The 15,683-nt window shown below is 30.8% G+C and overlaps 1 long non-coding RNA gene across 1 annotated transcript; it reads right to left on the minus strand.

The window, feature by feature from the left end:
* Positions 1-12,464: 12,464 nt before the first annotated feature.
* On the minus strand, positions 12,465-12,951 carry LOC136226793 (uncharacterized). Its single transcript, XR_010687859.1, has 2 exons — positions 12,795-12,951; positions 12,465-12,698 (listed from the first exon to the last, which is right to left on the minus strand). It is a non-coding gene; the product is annotated as an uncharacterized lncRNA (long non-coding RNA).
* Between the last annotated feature and the right edge of the window lie 2,732 nt (positions 12,952-15,683).

Below are 15,683 nucleotides of genomic sequence, written 5' to 3' on the forward strand. Positions count from 1 at the left end.
CAGAATTAAAAAAAGAAAAAAAAAAGAAAACAAGAGGAAGATGAAGAGAAGAAATAAGGAAGAAAAAGAAGAAGAAAAGAAAGGAAGAGGAGAAAATGGAAGAAGAAGAACGTAAAATGGAAGAAGAAGAAGAGCAAATGGAGGAAGAAGAAGAAGAAAGAAGAACGAAGAAGAGAAGAAGAAGATGAAGTCAACAAAAAAGTCAAAAAAATGTGTTTCCGAAAATACCCCTACAATTTAACAGTCAAACAGTCGTCTCCTTGATTTTGGTAACGGCGACAACCACAGGTACCTGTTTGTAACAAAAAATACCACAGCTACCACATCACAAATCGGCCAAACCACAGGGTAGTTTTTTGTAATTAACCCTAAAATTTATAATATGGAAAATCGTTAAATCGGTTTTGGTTTTGAAATTGCTAGAATGAGAATTAGATTAGAGTATGAAAATGTTAGAAAATATTCTGATTTAAGAATGAATTTGCAAGACATGAACGCTTAGTACTTTTTAGAAAAGTAAACAAATGTATTTGTTTGCATTAAGGAAAGAAAACAACTTTAAACTTTGTATGAATTATAAAGATGAAATAAATGACGGAACCTCTAATTTTTAGGCTTTGAACGCAACAATCCTCCTAACTGGTTTAGATTGCTTCCTTAACCAAATTAAAACTCTACTGAGATAATAATGTGTCTAAGTGTTCAACAAAGTTTCCTTGTAAAGATTTTGAATTAAATACGTTTTAATGAAAACACCAGCATCAATCCACTTCGGATCCTTTACCAAAGTGCTGCATAAAAATCTATCGAATAGAACGGACTTTATTAGATGAAATATAAATTGATACAAGTTTACAGAGAACAAGGAGCATGGAAACATTCGACGACTTGTAAGTGAACGGGTTGTCAATCCTTTCCTTGGGTTTCGTTAGAGTTTGTCAGACTCAGGGGCAGATCCTCTACTCAATCTTCTCGTTGAATCTTCGTAATAGAGACGGGGTCTGTCTACTACCAAAATGTAAACTAAATTTGAACAATGTCTAAATGCTACTGTATTTGTTATTATTGAATAAACAATGTGTGTACATCATATTGCTTTGAACAGAATCGAACTTCTAATCTCTGACTCATTTCTGAGTCAGAGTTTCTGCATAACTCTTGCACTAATCTTAAAATCTAACTCTCTCTATATCATATTTTCAACTCTCCATCAATACTTTATTTATAGATGTTGAAGAGTCGTGATTGAAGTGTCGTGTCCGTTGTGGAGAGTTGTGTCCGCTGTGGAGGGTCGTTTCTATCCACCCGAACGAACGCGTTTCTTGGATTTTAAACATGTGTTTGTTGTGCTTGGCAGAATTTCTGCACTTACAATGGCAATTCTCGGCCGAGAATGGGGAAGTGATTTTTCAGCCTTCAGACGAAAGGGAGAAGCTGCTGGTCGACGCGTGTCGCGATCGAGAATTTGAGATTCTCGGTCGCGGCCCCCAAATTCTCTACCGAGAATTTGGATTCTCAACCGAGAATTGACATTTTCTTCTGTTTCTGACTTCGTCTTTGTCCTCGTTTAGGTGTAATTTGATCTTCGTCGTTTTTGACTCCTTTTGTAAGGTTTTTGTTCTGTTTTTGAGCTCTTTTCGTTCCTATTTGGATTTTACCAAATATTTATATACCTTGCAAGAAAGAAACATATTTGAGAGTAAAATTTTTCTAAATAGATATAAACAGCACGAATTTATAGCAAAACTGATGTAATTATTGATGATATTTTAGGTATATTTTGGGCTTAACAAATCTCCACACTTAATCTTTTGCTAGTCCCGAGCAAAATTTCACTGAATTTATTCTTTGATTAATCTCTTTTATGAAAATAAAACATATATCTTTGTATTACCTTTTGAATTAGTTAAGCCGAAAAGACTAACTTCGCATGGCAAATTTATACGCAAAATATCAAACTAACTGAGTATAAAGGCGATATATCATTCGTCTTGTATTTTCAATTTTGAAACTGAAGTATTCGGGACGATATAAGCATGCATGTTATTGAGTCTTTCGTCTCAAGGCATTTCAAAGCACAAAATTTCCTTTCCCAAACCTAAACTAATATATGAGATATATTATTTATTTAAATAAGTACTTAGGATTAATTTATTTGCTTAGTTACGCCCGAGATAAGGGTGGTCTTGATCGTAACTTATACGTATGTTATTGCTTAGTGTTTGCTTAAGAGGTACCGACCATGCCATGGGTGGACGCAATCGTTACTTTAAACTTAAACATGCTTATGTTTTCTTAAACGTTCCTTCCATACCTCGATTGTGATAAGGGTGGTCGCAACCGTGGCCAAAAGTAAACGGTACTTAATTTTCTTCCCTTTCATACCTCGATTGTGATAAGGTTGGTCTCAATCGTGGCCAAAAGTTAAGAATTCAACTAATTGATTAAAAATATGAAATATAAAATTGAAATTGTAACTTAGGAAAAAGAAAGATAGCACATTCATCCTATATTGTCTTAAAATTCAACATGTATTATGGCTAAATTTTCCTTAAAAACTTCAATTGGTGTTAATGTAAGACGAAAATCAAACCGAGCTAAAATTGTTAGTTCAATTTAATACCTATAAACCTAATTGAAAATTAAAAATAAGATTTATTGTATCATGAATTGCATGATATAAAATAGAGATTGAATATAAAGAATTTATTTAACTAAAATACATTCACTCGAGACAATTTTACTTAAAATCGTATCGGAGATTTATGAAAAATTTGAAAAATATTATTGCCCGTATAGAAATGTTATTTCTATCGATAATGATAACCTAAAAAAAATAATCATTTAAACAACTAAAAATGTAACGTTATGAAAAATAATTAACGTTATGAAAAATAATGTTTAATAAATTGTGTTGCAATATATGTTGTATTTACATAAAACAAGTGTTGCATTTATAAATGTTGCATAAAAGTATTCGTTGCATTTATTATTCGTACTAAAACTTAAAATGATATATGTATATCTCCTCCCACACTTAAATTGGACCATGTCCTCATTGGTGCAAGAATTGATAAAACACGAAAAATTGTACGAAATAAAGCATACGAAAAGAAAATATATAAATATGAAATGGATTTTATCAAAATAGAAATTGAAATTATACCAAACTTTAATTAAAAACAACAATTTAAGATAAATGAGTGGAGAAAAGATAAGATAAAACCTATTCTTGTGAAAGTGAACCCGGTGGAGACGGTGTGGTCATAACGTCTTGACGGCGGAAAAATGATAATAACCGGCGTCATGGTTGACGTGTGCTCGTTCCTCAAAGTATGGATATTTGCATCCACCTTGTTTAATCGTGAACTCATCTCTTGATTATTCTCCATAATAGCATTGAACCGCAAATTCATTTGCCGGTTGTGGGTATTTATTTGGTTCAAAATTCGTTGCAAATTAACTTGATCAACATTGTGCTCTTCACCAACATGCCCTTGTGCCTTTGTGTAGGCATCAACATGCCCCTCCTCCGCACCTTCATCATCATCGGCAACTTCATGCATATCGTCATCCCCACCAAAATGTGTCTGCTCATTACCATCCTCTTGAATACCATTACAATGTGAACTCGGAATACCAACATCGAACTTGCAAAACTAGCCAACAGTGGCTAACCACTAAATGAATGTGTAAAATTGCGGCATAATCCAACATCGGATAATAAGTAGGAGTAAGTGTTTGAAAACTACGTCATAATACTCGTAGCATCCAAAACAATACCCATAATCAAAGTATGCATAGGAACTTGCGTAGTGGTTGAAACGAAAACATGGACTTAATTGTCAAAAAGTAATCTAATTTAATCTTCCACGAAAACCAACGATCTTTAATGAGCGTGCTAGTAGCATTCTTGGGATTAAATCCATCCAAGCTAGGCAAATTATGTCCAAACTAGATTGCTTTGAAAATTGATGGCCTAACAATAAACTATTTTATATGATATCCAAACTAAATACGCATCTCGACATCCCCAACTTCATAAAATTAACCTAAATCCCTAAATGTAATCCTCACATTCCTCTTAGAATAGGAAAGAGTAACCAATACAATAACGTCTATTTCAGTACGCACTATGTCCATAATAGTGCTGGTACCACTACCCGTCCCCATCTGAAATAATGTTGAATGGAGGTAGAGGAAACCTGATGAGTAACCTTCTTATGTTTAGGCATGGTGTGGAAAAAGGGTTAGGATATGGAGGTGGGGTTTGGGAAAGATGTATTTTGGGTAGGTAAAAATTTGGTAAAAGTAAAGGTGATATGGTGTGGAATTAATTGTACTGGAAAGAATTTGGATTGTGTAATTGGGAAAAATAGGAGGTGATGTAAGGTTTGTGATAGGTATATATAGTTATGGATATAGGTGTGTAGGAGTTTATTGTAGGAATAGAAAAAGGTTGGAAAATTGGATAAATTTGTGCCTATACCCGTCCTACAAGTCGCGTGTCGCGAATAAAAACTTCGTTTTGATAAAATTCATGTGCAAATATGTCCTATAAATGAAAACATGTATACCTGAAACTTAAAAACACAAAATAAAACATTAAATGCAAGGAAAACCAAAGGTTTAGCCTTGATAAAATTTATAGGCTTTATTTTGATAAGTTCATAATGAATCATAAATGATCATTAACTGTATTCTAGCTGATACATATTCATATGAAAAAATTATAGGCTTTATTTTGATAAGTTCATACTGATATATGAAACAATCAACATGATAAAAGTTCATAATTTCATAAGTAAAATTAAACTAAATAATGAAAATTATTATCATGTGCAATAGTTAATAAGGATTATAACTTATTAGCATTTAAGATATATATATGAACAGATTCATGTGCTAATAGTGTATAAATTTTAACAGTCATAAACCAGAACATAAGATTAAAGTAGGGAATGAATTGGAATTCGTATTGCATAACACATATTTACATAAATGAACAAGAACATATGTACAAGAAAAATTAAAAATGATCATATATACAAAAACAAACAAATGAATAATTAAACAAATCAAATTATTAATCACTTATTCACAAATGAACAAGAACATAAATGAACAAGGAACGTTTAGGCAAATCTGAATGCTTCAGATTAATGAAATGATAGACAGATTCATGTTAACATCATATACACATTTATGGTGAAGGTTATACTGTTCCATATGAACATATATATAGATTCATTCTAATAACTTGCACAGATAACATTTACTAATAAAAAATAACCAAAGAATCAAAGTTGAGATGTTATCAAAATTGAAAAACATATGTACATAATAGAACTTAGAATTATCATATAAAATGAATGTTCATGAACTTGTTCAAAAGTTATGAATGATTATATCGTATTAGTATGTAAAATATATGAAAAGTCAGATGTTCAGAATCAGTTCTGAAATGAATACAGATTCATTAAAAATAATTACAGATTCATGTTAAAACTTAGATTCGTATAACTTGTATGGTTAACGTATATTTAATCAAAGAATCAAACTCGATTTTTATTAAAAATGAAAAACACATGTACATAATAACACAAAGAACATACATAGATAAAAATGAAAACAAACCTATGTACAAACTATACACACAGAAAGTAAAAGTAAACAGAACAAAACAAAGTAAACTAATTGCTCATCCCGTTGAATTGGAATTCACATAGCCTGATAACGAGAAATATTCGCTTGCACGACGATCTGTCTTTCTTCCACAGAAAGAAATCGTAGGCCAACTCGGAAAATTATCTGGACAAATCCATCAGGAATTCATAGTCAATGATAGGGAATGGTTTTTTATCAGTCCATGAAACCGAAATAATGTGTTTGGATTTTTCTTTCCATGGAACATGAAGCGGCAATTAATCCCTCTATTAAGATTTTTGAGGAATGAATTGTGTTGCCTTGAAATATGTCTCCTAACATATACATTTCTTTATCCTGATTAGGAATAGGAATGGTTCTCCAAACTCAGAAGCTATACATTTCTTCATCATGTTTGGTGAATAAAAAGAGAAGAAAAAAAATGTGTCTGTAACTTTTTTTGGAAAAGGTTTGAATAATTGAGAAGAAATCAGAATGGTCTGATAGAGATGAAAAGAAATGGGAGGTAAAAGAGTTCTGATCCCCTCTAATTATTTTATAATCAAACAGGATAAATCAATATGTCTGTTGGTGGCGAAAAGGTGCAAATTCACACCATTTGAACATGAAGAAACTTAATTTTTCAAAACTTTCAGCAATGGTGCATGAACTTAAGAAGAAAAGAAAAAATACAGGTCTGATACCGCCCGTGTCGCGACCGGGAATGGGATTCTCGGTCGCGACAATTCATTTTCAGAGAGAAAATCTCTCTGAAAAATTTCATGATTTTGCTGAAGTTACCGAGAATTTAGATTCTCGGTCGAGAATTTCGATTCTCGGTAAGTTCAAAAAAAAAAAAAAATTTTGTCTTTTTTTTTCAATCTCGCTGAAGTTACCGAGAATTTCGATTCTCGGTAAGTTCAGAAATTTTTTTCTCTTCCTTTCCTTGGAAAACTTGAATTCTCTACTGAGAATTCATATTCTTAGTAAGTTCAGAAATTTTCAAGGCAGAGAAAGTAAGATTCTCAACTGAGAATTCACATTCTCAGTAAGTTCAGAAATAAAATTTTTTGCAAAATATTTAGAAACATGACTTTAAAGAAATTTTTTTTTTTTTGATAAAACTTGTTTATACACAAATCAAACTTATGAAATAAAAATAAAACAAAAATAAATTAAACTAAAAACAAATAAACATAAAAATTATGAACAAGAGATAAGAAGAATGAAAATCTAAACGTAAAAACTAAGCAAATTAATTTTCAAAGAACTTGTTTGCAAATTCAATTGCTTGAATTGGAGCTCATTCTTATTCAAAATATTTTTATCAACTAAATATGGACTTGTCCATTTTAACTTACCTGGAAATAATTTCAAGTGGGAATAAAAAAGTAGAACTATACCTCCAACTTTAAATTATTATTGTATATTTTTTTCTTTTTTTTTAATATTTTTTTAAGCGCTTTCTTTTTTAGCGTTTTCTCAATTTAAGGGTCTAGTGATTTCGGTTAAATGCCCGAACTTCTAGTTCTGGCCACGAACAAAAACTACGCACATGAACCGAAACTTTCAAAACTATATTAAAAGTATACAATTTCTTCCTCGCGGATAAGGTAATTTCATCCTACTTGCTCATCTGTCTAGAAGAGTTGATCGGCTGTTTCTAAGAGAGATATATGTAGGTGTTTAAGGAAATGATAGGATAAAAGAAGAAATTATTTGGGTGTAATGTAGGAATTGAATAAAAAAATTTTACAAAGAGAATTGATGTTTTGGTGAAGGGTTAAGTGTATAGAAAAGAGGTAAAGGTGTTTGGGAAAAAGGTAAATTTTTCTGGAAAAATTATATCTGTCACGTCTGACATTCTGTTTCGAAATTTCCTTTTCCTTCTGATGTATCTGCATGCTTGGTTTCTTTTCTGAAGACTCCTTCTGTGAATTTTATTGATAATCAAATCTCCAGGTTATCTTTGAAAACAACTTGAATTTTTTTATCTGCAAACATCTAATTGCAAACATTAAATAACAACGAGGATTTAGTCCTAGTGACCATCCTTAATATAAAAACTATAAAAATAAATAAATACATAAATATATTATAAACCAATGTTCGAAATAAAACACGAAAAACATAAATTTTTGTTAAAAATTTGGCGTTCCCCGGCAACGGCGCCAAAAACTTATTGAGCGATTTCCGCAAGTGCACGGTATACGCTTGTATTAATAAAAGATATCGATCCCACAGGGAACGTTTTTTTAACAAAAACTTATTTTGAATTGGTTAAATATACTTTTTAAAATTTATAATATGAAAAATCGTTAAATCGGTTTTGGTTTTGAAATTGCTAGAATGAGAATTAGATTAGAGTATGAAAATGAGTGAGTCAGTTATCAGTTTATAACTTCCTATCCCAAGAACACAAAAATCAAATATATAATAACCATCAGACCCCTTCTTCTTCCTCCTCTTCAATTCAAACAGTTTTCTTTCTTGTAAAATCCAAAGTTTCCCCAAATTTCTTCTCACTTTAATTTCAAATTAATGGCTTCTGGCGGAGATAAAAACAAAGGCCCTTGGAGTCCTGAAGAAGATGATGCTTTAATCGGGCTAGTTAAGGAAAACGGTCCAAGAAATTGGAATTCGATAAGCGAACAAATTCCTGGCCGATCAGAGCAAGCTTGCCGGTTCCGGTGGTGCAATCACCTCTTGCCGGACGTAAACCACCAACCTTTTACTGCGACGGAGGATGCTATCATTGCTGAAGCTCACGCTACTCACGGTGATAAATGGGCTACCATTGCTAAACGCTTGCGTGGCCGGACGGATTATGCGGTTCAAAACCGTTGGAAAGCGATTTCACGGAGAAAACGCACGGCTGAGTTTTCCTCTGCATCGTCCGAGTCGAGCTCCGGGGTGAGGCGGATGAGTCTTGATGTTTACTCGAGACCGAAGTCAATGTGGTTGAATCTAGGGACGGATTATAGGTTTTCCGGTAGGGAGCCAGATACATCCTGGACTTTGCGTCTACCGAGGGATGGATTGCTTCCTGGAGTTGCTGTGGGGCGGAGAAAGGAGGAGAAGAAGGCGGAGACCGAGAAGGGAGGAGAAGAACGCGGAGACGCGGAGGAGGAAGAGGAGAAGGGGAGAAAATGAGGCAAGAAAAGATTTATGAATTCTTCCTTTAATACTAGATTTTTTTTTTTTTTTTTTTTAGCAGTATACTATACTATACTAGATTTAGTTGACTTTTATGACTAATAGTTTTTCTAAGATAATTAGGATTAATTCACTTTTCAATACATTTCTTGGATTTTTTTTTTTTGATGAAGCTTGGATAAAAAAATTTAATACAAAGATTAGCATTATATTGATTCAAAAAAAAAAAAAAGATTAGCATTATATTCTTTGGAACATATTAAAAAGAAAGTAAGTTTACGGCACAGTTCAAAAATAACTTGCTTCACACAATTACTAATTTTTTCAGATTACAAAATACGGTTTTAAAGATAAATTGACTCTAATCTGTTTAATCCTGTTAAATATTAAAATCTGTAGATTAAGCACTTATTTAGTTTAAGTGTGTTTGATAATAACTTTTTATTAGGCACTTAAATTATTCAATTAAGCTAACTTAAATAGGTAAGTTAATTTTTGTAACTTAAATTGAGCACTTAACAAGCTCAGATATATTGTTTGATTATGGTTAAAGCTATTTACAGTTATACCCATGATTTTGTTTTTGTCCAGAATCTATCTACTTGCTTCTTTTTCTTTTCTCTGTGCAACATATGGTTTCCCTTTTTCACGTTATTTTTTCAGATTCTGTCCATCTTTTTTTTCAGATTCTGAAATTTGAAAATTATTTAACCGTTGATGATAATATATGATTGACTCCCTATGCCTTTCTTTCTCATGCTCAGTGGTTATAATAATTCATTCTCCTATAATTTATTATTACATATTGTTCAAGGATAGATTTGATGAAAAAGACTTGATTTTTTTTTAAAGATCCCCAAATAATATTTCACAAAACATTGAACGAGCAATATGTGGACAATCGTATCAACTGTGTATGAGCGATCTACGAGATCAAATTTCTTATCAATTATTTAATGCCTGAATTTTTGTTACCATTATTTTAGTTTTATTTTATAATTTATAATATTTATTAAATTTATAATATATGGATCCAATTTATTGTATTTTATCTTTAAAGTAATTAAATAATGTAAAAGGGTAATATTGTCCTTTTTATTGTTTTATAATTTTTCGTATTATAGTTATCAAAAAGATTAATTATACTCAGTACTTAATTTTCAGTTTAAACCAAACAGTTTGGATTTAATATTTTCAGCTATTATAATATTCAGCACTTAATTTTAAGTTTTATCAAACAGCACCTAAGCAGAATATGTTTTTGATAAGAAAGAGAAAATACAAATCAATGTTAATTTATAATTTATTTTTAGTTACCATAATAATTATTATTTATTCTGTCATATCCCCATTCTATAAATTTTCATATTACATGTGAACGAAGAAAAACATTTTCATAAAAAATATTTTTACAAGAGATTATTTACCATGCCAAATTTTAGTTATTTCGATAACAGTAAACTAGTAATATTATGTATAAAAACTACACTTCATTATAATGTATTATAGTAAATAGGCTTAATACATCATTTGCCTAAAAGCTTGATTGACCCCTGAACTTTCAAAATGTTCTGTTAGCCCTCTGAACTTCCATAAAATGTTCAGTTAGCCCCCTGAACTTGCGTTAAATGCGAAAGATATATTCCACGAGTCTTAAAAAAAGTAAAACGACCAAAATCGGAGTATACGATTCTAATATTAGAGAAGACAAGTTGTATAGTTGAGCAAATAATAACTTCATTTTTAATCAATTTTTTAATTATATAATAACATTCTAAGATGCGTGAAATACATCTTTCGTATTTAACTTACTTTTTTACGACCGAGTGATCAATTAATTACATTTTACGCAAGTTCAGAAGCTAACTGAACATTTTATGCAAGTTCAGGGGACTGTCAGAGCACTTTGAAAGTTCAGGGAGCCAATCAAGCTTTTTGAACAAGTTCAAGGGGTAAATGATGTATTAAGCCTAGTAAATATCTTTTTATTTTTGGTTCTAAAATGACACTTGTTATCACATTTTTTTTTCCTTTATTGAAACTTATTTTAAAAAATGTCTTTTTTTTGGGGCCTAAAATGACACTTGTTATCATATTATTTGTATTTTTTTGACACTTATTTTAGATCAATTCATTAGAAATTCTACTGTAAAAAATTTCCTAATTTATTTAAAAAAAAACTAGAAATAAAATAGATAATAACAGCCAAGTTGAATTTATCAAACAAAAATGACATTTTGTGACAGAAAATGCAAGCCCAAATGATCATTCTTCGGTGGTTTTCATCCAGGAGGTAAATATATTTAGAGATATGTTTCAAATACAAAAATTTTGTTTTTTTGCTATACATACAGAGTGATTCATATATAATAAACAGAAGCAAAAAAACGAGTGAATTTAATTGGGAATATGACAGGCATCAACTTTCTAAATGGAAGAGCTGATGTTCAAACATACGTTTCAAATCCTGCTGGACACATTGATCATAAAAGATTCTACCATTTAAAATTGAAAACCTAAATGGGAATACACCAGGCATCAACTTTCTAAACATAAGAGCTGATATTCAAACATAAATTTCAAATCCTGCTTGACACATTGATCATAAAAGATTCTACCATTTAAATTTGAAAACCGTCCCTGTTACTGAACCAAAAATGGAACTCAAGACAATCTATATGACACCCATTTCGCATTTACAGCATATATAATAGTTAGAAATCGTACACCCATTTTGCATTTACATCATATTATATAATCATATGTAGTTATAAATCATACGATTTATGACTTACGACGTAACAATAGTTTGGACACCCTTAAATCCGTTGACTATTTTTAATTTCTGCTACAATAGCATGCATTCAAATGAGCTGGACCGACTGTACACAGAATCAAATGACAAGTTCATCATTCAAATGAGCTGGACCGACTGTACACAGAATCAAATGACAAGTTCATCCTAATATGCGATATTTAGAATCTTCTATAATACCTAAATTCAGTAAAGTCATACCCAAAGGCCGCTAAAACCTTACACAAAGAACATTCTCCTTTTCATATTGAATTTGAGAATATCCAATCGCTAACACGAGCATAAATCATATAACAACAACCATTGTTCATCTACAAATCCACACCTAAACCTCAAATCTACTATATACGAGTCAATAGCTCATGTTGAATATAAAAAGAAATTTTGGAAAGAAATTCTCCTCAAAATTACAAAGAATCAAAGCAACAATAAGATGGAAGAACCCAACTAACACAAGCACAAGGCACAAAACAACAAACATTGTTCATGTTCAAATCCATAAGCTACAATCTCACAAGTAAATAGATATGCAGAAAATAAGCAGACAATTTCAGTCCAGAAATTCTCAGTTCGATATATGAAGAATCTGGGTGACTCTGCATATCAGTTTTAACTAAATGAAACTCAATTTCCACTTCTATAGCAGAAGCAAACAACATGAAAATCATCTGAAATCATCTATCATGTGAAACAATTTGAACGAATTGTCAGATCTCAAAACCCAAACGTGCCTAGTTCAACGCTAATCCAAAAACTCGTTCACAAATTCAATCACCAATTTATGCACAAAGCTGATAAACGCATAATAGATTAAAGAAATAAAACAATTAACCGTGAAAAAAAATCATTAAGCAAAAACGAAATCCAATTTCCATTAAAAATGAAATAGGTCTAATAAATAGTACTCAATATCTAAAAGACGAAACACAGCCAAAATTACTACTTGAAGCAGTATTCAGAAAACGCAAACAAACTAGAGCAACAGTCTTCGAAACGTAAGAGGCGACGAAATCAACTACTTGGATCTCTGTCTCATCTTTCGGCGCTTCCTCTTCAACCTCCTCATACGCTTCTTCTTCCACTGATAAACAAACAAAATAAAACAAACCACAAATTATCAGAAACACAATCAAAAAGTTCAATTAAAGCAATCAAACATACGATGCTAAGCTCTTACCTTGGCTCTCATGGTGAAAAGGCACTTGAGATCTTCCTCACACTCTAGATTCGCAAAACCCTAACTGCTGCTTTCAAACAGAGAAGCTGCGGGGAGTGGGAGAAGAGAGATGACTATAGGATATTTATATGAGAATGAAACCCTAATCGGGGTGGGCTCTGGGAAAGCTGAAGGTTAGATTGGGCTTTCAAAATTAGGGCTGGATCCACTAAAGGCCCATATCGTAGATTGAAGTTACAGGTTTTTCGCAATTAAATCAGGCAATTTTAAAATCGTATTATATTATTCAGGCAATTTTAAAAGGGTTAAGGTGCAGAAATACCCCTAACGTTTTTATGCTAGGAGCAATTTTACCCCTAACTTTTAAAATGGTGCAATTTTACCCCTAACGTTGGAAGCCAAGAGCAATTTTACCCCTAACGTTAATAAATTTGGTCAATTTGAGAAATAATTCATCAAACTGTCTTCTCGGTCATGAATCTTGTCATCTACACTTCATACGTATGTCATTTTATCAGTAACAAATCATAAACACACGTTGGGATGTGAAAAAAATAAAAAAAATATACTGTCTTTTTATACGAATTAGACAAAATAAATTCAAAAAATTCACCAAATTTATAAATATTAATCTCAAATTCTATTATTAAATTATAAAAAACATGAAATCCTTTTTTCAGAACGAATTGTTATGCAATTGGTGCTGAATAAGGAACAAAAATATCTGTGTTTTATAATAGTGTCTGAAATTGACCCAATTTATTAATGTTAGGGGTAAAATTGCTTTTGACTTCCAACGTTAGGGGCAAAATTGCACCATTTTAGACGTTAGGGGTAAAATTACTTCTGACCCAAAACGTTAGGGGTATTTTTGCACATTAACCCATTTTAAAATCGTATTATATTATTCATAAAATATATAGTTACATACTATATAAATAAAAAAATAAAAAAATAATCATGTATCATATCTGTTGTTTCTATAAATCGTATTAAAAATTATCACCTTTAAATTAAATACACGAAAGGTGCAAAATACTTTTTGAAAATTAAGCTCAGACGGTGGAATAAAGGAATTATTATTGTACAAACTAACTGTTTTTGTTTGTGTTTGTGTTTGTGTTTGTTGTTTGCTGTTTGCGGTTGGAAAAAAAAACTATTTTTGTAAAGTCTACTTTTCAGATGGAAAAGGCAAATAAGAGATCACTAACCAAACACTTAAAACTCTCCATTTTGAAATAAAAAGACAAACAGAAACATGAAACGGAGCAATCAAACAAACACCCTAAATAAATATTTGATTTTTTAAAGATTCATGTCTATTAAATGCAACACTTGCGGATTAGCGGACTTTAGAAATAACAACCGATAACCAAAACAAAAAAAAGTTTGGTATTATTATTTACTTACTTTTATTAGATTTGGTTTTAAAATTAGATAATTTAGTTATTGGCTATCGGTTAGAATATTTAAAAAAAAAAAGGCATGAATATCATAATTAACTACAAAATTACAACTAAATCAAATTAGTAAACTTAATTCTGAATATGTCATTATTTGTCATATATAACAAATAAAGTATATTTTTACACCATAATTTAGAAATTCTAAACTCAAATTCATAAATTCTAAAACCTAAACAATATATTCTAGACCCATAATTTATAAACTCCAGTTCTCAAAATAGAATAAAGTGATGATTTATTAGTTTGACATAAATCAAAATTAAAACTTGATATAATTGTAGATAGTTTTCCAAATGTGAATTTATATGTAAATTTCCCTTAAAAAAAATGATGTAACAGAAAATCAAACCGAATTATATATGATACCAAAATATTTTTTTAATGTGTAATATTTACTTGATATTTTCATGATTTTTATGATTTACTTAGTTATTTTTTTAATGATTTACTTAGTTATTTAATACTACTAATATACACTATTTTTTCATATTTATTATATATTATAATTTTATCCAACTCAAAATACTCCTGAAAAAAAATGAGTTTTATAAAGTGAAAAGGACAACTTATAAGCAAATACAAGATTTAATTATTTATAGGTTTTTCTATTTTTATTGGAACAATACTCGTTTCATAGAAATCTAAAAAAAACTACCATAAACTACCATAGTATATTTAATATACTCTACCCATTTCAAATAAAAAAAAATCGGATAAATAAAAAAAAAAACATACTGAATATATCAAAAAGAAAAGCAAGCAACGGTTTGCCTGACCTTGAAAGTGGGTAGACCTACCCTTGCCTAAACTTTTTCCTACCAAAAAAAAGAAAAGCAAGCAACAATTATTAATTAACGGCAAGGCCCGTGGGACTCCGTCAACGAGAAATATAAAGAGTATTGATAAATACTAGGGTTAATTACAAATAACTACCATGTGGTTTGGCCGATTTGCAATGTGGTACCTGTGGTATTTTTTTTTGCAAACATAACCCTATGATTACAAAATTTTACATGTTTTTTTTACATGTGAAATGTAACATTTCCCTCTGAAAGTGGAAGCCAATCGGATTGTGAATCCATCATGCGCGGGTTCAATTCCCGTCATTCGCCCATAGTCCTAAAGTAAAAAAATTCTAAAAAATAAGAATAAGATAAGAAATAAAATATTATATATATTTCTCACCGTTCACGTTTTTTATTTTTCTTATCAATGAATAAATCTCTTTACTTGTATGACTTAGATGTCTCGTATTTCTCGAAAAAGTGATTCGATTGATGGGATTTGGTATGATACTTATGAGATCGATGAGATTGATATTCAAAAATTTCTTCTTAGATCAAAGAAGGTCAATCGGGCTTTAATCTTAGAAAACAACTTCATTTGTCGTTTAATCTAAAAGGTTCTATTTTGTTCTAATAAT

This window comes from Euphorbia lathyris, chromosome 4 (genome assembly GCF_963576675.1).
Source record: "Euphorbia lathyris chromosome 4, ddEupLath1.1, whole genome shotgun sequence".
NCBI classification, from domain to species: Eukaryota; Viridiplantae; Streptophyta; class Magnoliopsida; order Malpighiales; family Euphorbiaceae; genus Euphorbia; species Euphorbia lathyris.